This window comes from Meleagris gallopavo, chromosome 15, assembly GCF_000146605.3.
Source record: "Meleagris gallopavo isolate NT-WF06-2002-E0010 breed Aviagen turkey brand Nicholas breeding stock chromosome 15, Turkey_5.1, whole genome shotgun sequence".
Taxonomy (NCBI): domain Eukaryota; kingdom Metazoa; phylum Chordata; class Aves; order Galliformes; family Phasianidae; genus Meleagris; species Meleagris gallopavo.
The window spans coordinates 13280538-13290190 of record NC_015025.2 but is presented as its reverse complement, the minus strand read 5'-3'; positions in this window follow the sequence as shown (position 1 = coordinate 13290190).

Genomic DNA, 9653 nt, shown 5'->3' with positions numbered 1-9653 from the left:
AAAAAAAACACAGAAACAAAAAAACAGCAGTTTCCTTACCTCCAAACCGCTTTGAAGCGGAGAAGGACCCAAAGTGGCGGAAGGAAGGTTTTAAGCATTTAACATAGTTGCTTTCTGGCCCTGCTACAGTGTGACCCTGGCACTGGTTTCCCCCACCTATTGGTTTTGGACTCCCCCCCCTCATTCCTGAGGCAGTTTATCACAGGATACGCAGCACCCCCCAACTCCTCAAAGCACGCAGGCATCACCTCCAGCCTCACCCAGCTCCATGAAAAGGCACAATTCTTCCCAGCACCACCTGGGCACAGACACAGCCCCACGCACTGCAGTGCCACGCTCCCTCCCACGGCTGTGGGCACCCCCAGCTCTCTCCAGCCCTTTCCATCTTTCCTTCCAGGTGCAGCCTCTTCAAAGAGCTGCGTTCTGGCTGGCAGGGATGCGAAGTCCAGCAGCGAGATGCTTTCCTAACACACGGGAAAGGAGGGGCATAAAACCCCCGCACTCCCCCAGCTTGGCACAAGAGCTTGCAGCACACAAGGAGCCCTTTCTTGCTCAGGGATTGCCTGCTTGTTTATAGCCCTGGCCCAGATCAGAGCAAGGAAAACACACCTGTGTGAGCCAGCCGGGTTTGCACCTGCAAGCCACTAGGGGAGTGGTGCCTGTTTGCCCAGGATGTGTTTTCTTCGTGCCCTACTTCTCCCCATAGCACCATGAGCTGCTTTCTGCTAAGGGCTGCTGTAGGTTCTGCTTGCTGGAAGTGCGTTGGAATAGGCAAAGAGCCCAATTAGGCACTGCACTGCTTTATACAAAAGGTATCAATAACCCAGCAGAAGAGCTGAGAGCTCGCTCTCGCTGGAGATGCCAAGAGCGCAAATTGCCTGCTTGTAAGAGAAAGGCTTAATTTCCATAGAACATGACAGATTAAAGTGAGAGTGGGTGGGTCCATTCTATTATTCATCAGCACTCCCTGCTAGCAGGAGGTACCGTGCTGTTGCTTTGAAGTTTCTTCGAAGGCATGGGGTGCCCAGGGCCGTCCTGTTGGGGTAGAAGGCACAGTGCTCAGAGATGGAGCTTCCCCCACCCCGGCACTGCGACACAGCCCCACTGCTGAGGATGATGATTCCCAGGCATGAGTCAGAGCAGAAGGTCCTCATTGAAACACAGAGACCTGGCAGAGTTCTGGACCCTGACCAAGGGATTGCTGTGCTGCGGTGTTAGTCATGCCCAAAGGCCAGCAGTGCTTCCTCTCTCATTGCTGTGCGGTGAGCTCTGTCAGCCCAGAGCGCATTCTGGAGGTTGGATTCCTCACTCCTGAATGGGAAACAGAGCAAAACAATGAGAGAAAACCAAGTTTCCATCAGCTGTATTTCTCAAGGAGCGTTTCACTCAAGTGGAAAGCTCGAGGAGTGATTCTTTGGCACTTTTCATTTGCAGCTAAACCAAGCAAGAGGAGGAGATTTGGATACTGTAAGAAAGTCTGTGGGGCAGCCCCTGGTGCAGCAGAGTGGGGGAGGTGTATTTACCCCCATGTAGGCAGCAGGGAAAGCACCGTGTTCAGCACAGAGCAGCGGTGACCAAGCAGAAGGCAGCGAACCCAACCATGGTGGGCTGCCACCACTAAGGGACAAAAGGATACATCATCTCCTGCACTGCTGCAGGTAGAAAACCCTTATTATTAGCCCTCAGGTATGTTTCCCTGAACGTTTCTACTAGACACAGATCCCTTCTTGGGCTGTGGGCGTGGGATCTGCAGCGCTGTGCCCATATCTCCATCCCACCCATTGTCACTGGGGGTTTTCTGCTCCCCGTCACGTGCAGGGCGGTTGTCGGGAGGCTGAGAGTACCTATATCAATGCTGCAGAGGGTGATTCATTATGATCTGCAGTAATCCTGAAGCTATACAAAATCGCTAATAATAGGGCTTCGAAAGCAACATGTTAGCCGAGATAAAAACTGCCTGCAGCCAAACCCAATCCTGCTTTGCTGAAACTATAAATAAAAAGGTATAGCCCATACTCAGCTCCCAGGAACGAGAGCAGAAGGTGCCCAGGATCTGAGATTGGGATTGGGATCCTGCCCTAGGAAAGCACACACGAGTGAGGCAGATGCCTTCTGTTGGTTCTGGAACGGGCAGAATAGCAGCCCCGCCGCCGCTGAGGCCTCGAAAATCTCTTTGCCATTAACACCGTGTGCTGCAATGGAGCGCGGCGCTGACACGGCCAAAGTCAACAAGAACTTTGCAGGGATTTTAATGGTGTCGGGGGCAGCTTCACGGCTGAAGCCAGCTGAGGATTTACTGTCACCGTTTTCACCAAGGACTGTAAAACTCAGCGTGCCGCAACTCGGTCGTTAACGTTGGCTGTAGGCTTTCAAGGTTCTGCCTTGGGAAGAGCGTCGCTCCTCTCTTTCATCCCTATAGCTCTGCCCGCAGACCGGGGCGATGTTTTCTTCCCTGGGGAAGCCTTTATAGTGCATCCAGGGCACAGGTTGGGGAAGGAGTGGGTCTGCCCCACCTCTGCCCACTTCCCCACCGCGGCTCCAGGGAGGCTCAAAGGAGCCCTTCTTAGTTTTTTGTCCAAACAAATCGCGCGGCGTTTCACACCGACCACTTTAAACGAAACCAGACTGTTTAGTCCAAGTGATTACTCATAAGCAGCATCTAATTACTTCTAGTATTTGAAGAGAAAATAGAAAAATCTCCTTGGAGTATACACTGCAGCTTCGAGGAGAGCCCCTGAATGCACGTCCTCCTTCCCCATTACAGCCATACACCGATACACCCCATGTCCCCACACGCACCCCAAAGCTCCCAGGGGTGTGATTGGCCCCTTTTCCACCGGAGCAAATGCTCCTGATGTACTCTATCAGTGCATGCACTGGTGCAACTCTCCTTCCTGATACACCCTGTCAGTGCATGCACTGGTGCAGATCTCCCTCCTGCTGGGTGAGACCCAACCCCATTCCGTAGGAAAGCAGCTGATCCCAGTGACACAGCAAGCTCCCACCCAGCAGCAGATAGGATGAGGGCTGCCCTCCTGCCTGGTGCTCTGCAGGCGTTCCCAGGCCGGCATTGGATGGGGTTAGGAGGGAGCTGGCTGGAGATCAGCGCCGGAGATGTCATCAAGCCCACACCCGCTGCGCCGGTCTCCTGGGATGGTGGAGGATGAGATTCAGCCTTGGAAGCATCCCAGAGCACTTTAATCTTCTGTTTCAGATGTTGCCTCGGGTGGCTGCTGTAAAAGCAGAAGTGCAGAGATGGCTGTGCAAGAAGCCCCCTGTCTGTGTTGCTCACTGGGGATGCCCTGGCTGGAAGGCAGGAGAGGGGACAGGGGTGGGCAGTGGAACTGCTGTCTCCCCCAGGGAAGGCCACAGGAGCTGGGATCTGCTCTGGACTGCCCATGGGGATAAAACACTATGAGAATCCCAAGCACAGGGGATTTGCAGATGCACCCAGGACGAGCCACCTGGGCAGCAGGCGCTTGAAAGGGATGTATGGAGCAACTTTGAGCTCCAAGGCCACAGCCAGCAGCAAGTCAGCAGCATGAGTGGGCAATGTAGGAACAGAAAGGCCCCAAGTCCCAGCAGCCAGGAGGAGCAGGGCAGCGTTGCTTTGCCTTCGGACATTTACCGAGCTCTCTGTTTTTCCAGAATTACTCTGAAACATGGTATTTGCATTAGACCACCAATACAGAGCAAGGGTGAGGTTTCTTTCCTTGCCTGCTGCAGCAGTGCTTGGGAATTCTCCCCTCTTTTGGCAACAGGAACAAGTTGCTGATGCCAGCACCAATGCTAACTGAAACCAGGCGGAAAAAAAGTCCTCAGCTTCCCAGCACCAGGATCCCATTTCCAGCCAGCAAAGCCTCCAGCAGGGATTTCCAAGAGCCTCTGATCACCCAAGGGCAGCTCAGTCCCCACTGGGCTGTGTCCTGCACCACCTGAGGACATCCCTGCATTTGTCCAAAGCCACCACCGCGCGATGGGACTCTGTCACCCTCTTGTGGCTACAGGGGCTGACGTTGGCTGGAAATGTCCCACCCAATTCCCAGCCCACTCAAATCTCAGAGAGGAAATCAAAGGCAGAGGGAGGCTCACTCGGCTCTATCTGAAAGCCATTGTGATGATGTCCAAGTTTCTAAAGAAACGTGGATAAAACCCCAGAGATTAACAACAGCTCAGGGCTTTTCTGCATACTGGAGTTTTGTCTGCTTCCAAGAGAAACATATATACGTGCTTCGGTGGAATTTCTCTGTACGTTTTTTGGCGGAGTGGCCACAATAAATCCTTTTACTGCAATAAGATAAGGCAAGGATCTCTCTGCAGTTCCCCAGGAGAGGCTGGAGTTGGCTGTCCAACCCACGTGTGTGTGTTATTCCTGCGTGAAACTTGAGCTTTTCAGGTACACAGAAATCCATCTGGACAATGCAGATGGAGGCAGCACGGGGTACATCCCAATGGAGCTGCTCCCCACCCCACGCTGCTCCCTCCGTCCCCTCCTTTTCCTGCTTCACAGCTTTTGACATGAGTTAAAGCAGCAGAGGAACGCCTGGTGGGGGAGAAATAATCCCCCAAAGCTCCGGTTCAGGAACGCAAACACAGCCCCTGTCCCACTCCTTCCAGGTAGAGCTGCTGCAATCTGGGTAAACACAGCGGGGCTGCCCTGAGTGTTGGTGTTGGCTGCACTCACCTCGGGGCTGCCAGGGCTTTCAGCAGGGCTATGCTTACAGCTGGCCCTGAGCAGGGCTGGGAAGGGGGAGTTAATCACAACAGCCCTTCTGCTTGCTCCATTGACATAGATCTGAGAGAGAAACGAGGAATTAAATGGTTTACTGCTGCCACGCCAGTAGGCACAAGCAGTTGGATATACCCAGTGATGCATTTCCCATCTAGATTGCTAAGATTAAGCATATTGCAACCAAATTTTAATGCCACGTCTTCTACTCATTAGAGTTCTCAAATCTGTTCTTGCAGCTACACAAACTAAAAGGCTGCTTTATATTCTGTAGATTTAGAGGTGACTTTTTTCCACAATTAATTAGTTTGAAGCTAACAGGGCTGGGTCTATTGGTTCCAGTAATGGAGCCATTGGGATACGCATAGATACAGATATATTTTTTCACTTCTGAACTGCTGTTTCTCATCTGGCAGTGACTGAGTCAATATTATTTGATGCCGGTCTGCTTGCTTAGGCGAAACGACCCGACCATCCCTAGCAAACCCCAGCAGCAGGAGACCACATCACAGCCCATGGGTTTGGCTCTGCATTCCCATCCCAGCAACATAGCCATGGGGCCAAGGGACAGGCATGGGGATATGGCCCCACTCCTCAAAGGGACCGCAGGTGAAGCTGGAGCTGGAGAGGATGGCTCTGCTGTGTCAATCCCATTACTGGGGACAGAGTTCCTGCACCTTGTGTAGAAATCCTATAAATGTAATGTGGGAATGCAGTGTAACGTATAAGTAACCAAAGGCAGTCTGGAGTAGATGTTTCAGTGGGCTCAGCTTTGCCTTCACAAATGTGGCTGGTTGGGTGGCTAATGTCACTTGGACAGCCAGGTCCTAGAGGGCACCTGCTGCTGCTGGATGCCTAAAATGACCCTAATTGTGTTTGGGAAGCAGGAGGCAGAGAGTTGCTTGAGCGAGGCCGAGCCACAGCGGAGCCATGTACACAAAACAATGCCATGATTCATCTGAGATTGCCATAACCCATCACATTTCATCAGGATGCTGTGGCATTTAAAATGGCATTTCCTCCCATCTGTTGTGCATTAGCAGACAAAGAAAAGGAGGAGGGGGAAGAGAACAGCTGAATAAGAGAGGGGAAAAATGGGATTCTGGAGAGAGGCTGTTCCTGTGGCAGCTCCTCGTGAAGCTGTGGGTCGAGGCAGGGGAACTCATTGCAGACCCTCAGCCCCACCCTGCCCCAGCTCCAGCCCACGCTGCTCCCCCAGGCACACAGCAAGGGATGCTGACGGCCTGGGTGACTCAAAGCCTCGCAGAGCAGCACCTGGCAACCCACTGTGCACACAGAGATGCGCAGTGCTGGCTGAGGGCTGGTAAATCGGGGGCAGGAGGAAAGCAAGTCCTTCAGGCCCACCACTATGGCTTTTTCCTCCTCTTCTCCTCTGATTTCCCACTGCCTGCTCCCTTCCCTTTTTGATTTTCCCTTGGAAATAAGAACCTCTTCCTCCATCCCAACTTCTCCCTTCACAACACCCCCTTTCCTCCCACTCTGTCACTCCTGTGCTCTCACCTTCTCTCCCCCCTGTCCCTTTGCAGTTCCCTGCCCTATTCCTTCCACTTCCATCCATCTCTCTTACACTCCCCTCATCCTGCTCCATCCCCATTTCCCCACAGGAGCATCCCAGCAGCAGAACACCAGAAGAGCCAGGGAACAGCTGCCCTAGAGATGCTGTGTGAAGCATCCTGATGATCTTGCCTATAATGGGGTACAGTATGGGTCAGACTCACGTTTGGGGACAGTGATCTGATGCTAAGACCCAGCAGAGTCACCTGCTGGTGGTGACAATGCTCCTGTTCCCAGACAGACAACCCACCCCTTGGACAGGGGATCCAGCAGAGGCAGAATGAGTAGTTGGAGGAAGAAATTCCTCAGGCAAACATCTGGGACCACTCAGTATCCTGACCCCATAGATTCTGTGTACTACACCAGCATCCCTAAGGATCACAACGTCTCTTCACTTTTTCATGCAGCCTTTTCATTCCCCAAAGCAGCAACAGGCAGAATCAGCCCCATGCCTGAAAACTACACCCAGCTGAGCAGCACCAGATAAAAATGTCCATGCATGGCAGAGGACATGTTCCCCGTGGCTACATCACGCTAATGCTGCAGACTTGTAAGTGGACAAATACACAAAAGTGATGCTTGTAGCTTCATGAACAGAGAGCAGAGAAGTGTCCCTGCAAGCCCAAGGGTCCAGCAGACGTGCTTAGAGACTGTTAGCTTCCATAGGGCGCAGAGCAGGAATGACGGCGCCGTGCAGCTGCTAGCAGCTCCCCAAGCCCGGGTTTGGCCAGGACACAAACAGTCATTCAGAATGGAATAGGTGTGGACAAGTTTTACCCCAACCAATAAGCAAATAGCATGTGAAAGTGGCAGCGAGCAAAGCACTCAGCTTGTGAGGCTGAGGGCATGGAGCGGGCTGTGCGGTTATTAGCAGACTGAGCTGGCTACTAAATCACAGCCGTGTTATCCCCTGTCTGGTTTTGACACTTCTTCCTCCGATCTATTCGTGACTCAGTGTCTTGGCATGGAAAACGCATACCCAAGAGGTTAGCTTTTGAAATCCACCAGGGACATTTCACCTTCCTAAAATAAAGAGTGGGCAAAATACTTTCAACGTCCCTCAAAAAAAATGCAGAAAAAAAATCACTCCTTAATAAGAGTATGTTGTTGGGTCTCAGCTGGCTTCGGGCTGAGGTCAATTTTCCTATTTATAATCATGCAGCTGTTTGCTGACTGAATAACTGTATTTATTATTTGGCATGTTTACCAAACGCCTCAAATACCTTCTCTACCTGTAATTGTGGTGCAGAGTATATATATATATATTTCAGATTAGTTCATTCAAGTGGCTTGTGTTACTACCAGGCCCTGCACTGTGGTTTCCTAAGGGTATTCATGGCTTGAAGGTATAAAACTTTGGACTCAGGTGACCCTGAACTGTAGCAGATACTTGAGGAAAAAATGGAGTCTGTTTTTAAAGTCATTTGTCCGTGGGCACTCCAGGCTTTACATTAAGAAATGTGTAGATGTGGTACTTAGGGACATAGCTTAGTGGGCAGTAGACAGTTGGACTAGGTGACCTCAGAGGTCTTTTCCAAACTTAATGATTCTATGATCCTATGCTCTACTTGCCATTCTTGTAAGAAGCACCTTTCGAACATGTTTTCTCTCCATCTACGTTCAACTCTGCCTTCTTCCTTTCCACATTTTACTGGAACTGGCCAAAGCCAAATCCAACCTCTTTTTCATGTGACATTAGTTGGGAGAGCTTTGTTGCCTTGGAGAGATCCTCTCCTTTCTGCCCAAAGTGTGGGCATCCCTTCCTTCATCAGTAGATTCTTGTGCACCATGGAGTATGCAGGGATAGAGGTAGAAGAGGTTGGGTTGGCTTTTCCATTTCCAGAGGCTCCTGAAGTCATCTTCTTTAGGCATTTGCTCCAGGCCGCATTAGCTGTACATGCTCTGCCCTGGTCAGTCTACCACGGGACACACACTTCAGGGCTTTCTGTCCCAGCATGCTTTCCTTACCTGTTTCTTTCCCTCCTTAGCTGGAGAATTGGGTCTCCAAAGCAGATGCTGGCTGATAAGCCTCATGCCTTTGTGCGAGGTTATCCCGGAGCAAGGGAATGCTGTCCTGGTCAGCCACAGCATCACCCTTGCAGGGATGCCTCAGCCACATTTACAGTGAGCTTCAGTGACTGTCTGTGCTGGAGGAGGTCACCCCTAGAAATGCCTAGCCATGTCTGTGCTTCATTTACAGGAGCTGTAAACCTGCCACCTGGCTGGTGGCTTTATTGCTTTGGATGATGCTGGTGTCAAAGAAATTTGGTGCTGGAGCCAATTGGAACACAGTCAGTTTTATATTTAATCTTTGCTATAAACGCAAATAAAGGTTCTGTATTTTGAGTGAGTGACAGACAAGCCACGGTCATTATTAAACCTTCTAAAAATAAACCTCTGCTGAAGTGACAGGAGCCAGATTTTTCCTGGAAAGTTATCAGCATGGGGAGGGGGGTAACAGGGCAGCCCTTCTGCCATGCAGCCTGCCTCCAACAGCTGCACTGTGTCAGGAGCTCCTTCTTCTCATTGTTTGCTTTGTTTTGCCCCCAGAATGCCTGAGCAGATCCTTGCAGCAGCTTCATGTCTATCCAACAGTAAATCACTCCAGAGCAGTGAGGCCTCTGTCCCTACAAGAGGAAAATTTAGTGGCTGTTGCTGAAATAATCACTGCCTCGTTGGTTATCAGCCCGTTCTCGTTGTGGGAGGTGTCTGATCCCTGCAGGAATGCAGCAATGTAAGAAGCATCAGTATGTATCCCGCATATCTCTTGAGCTCCCCGGGCCCAGATGGTGCCTGGGTTTGGTGCCTGGGTTTGCCTCCTGGGCACAGCTCTGTTTGCCCCAGAGGTTCCCCCTCAGCCTGGAGCTGGCTGGAGCTCCTCAGGAGAGGCTTGGTGCCTGGTTTGGGTCCCCCTCAGCCAGCCCAGTTCGCTTCTGGGTTTGGCTTCAGGTCTCAGCTACGCTTCCTGCCCTGCATCGGGTGCCATCACGGCTTCCCAGGGCTACCCCACTCAGCTCAGTGGCCACAGTGGGCAAGACACAACTCAATACCAAACTCAACGCACCCCAACCCCAACCTCAGCTCTAAATCCAGATCCAACATCAACGCAACCCAACCCCAACGTAACTCAACTCGCACCCCACAGCATCCCAGCCCCAGCAGCCACTTCCGGCACTACATTTCCCAGGAGGCCGCGCGGCCGGAAGCGGACGTGACGTCGCTCAGCGCGGCACGCGGCGCCCGGGGCAGCGCGGAGCTGGGTCGCGCCATGGCGGCGGAGGGCCGCGGGCGACGGGAGCTGCTGGCCCTCATCCACCAGCACCTCGTGCGCGCCGGCTACGCGCGGGCA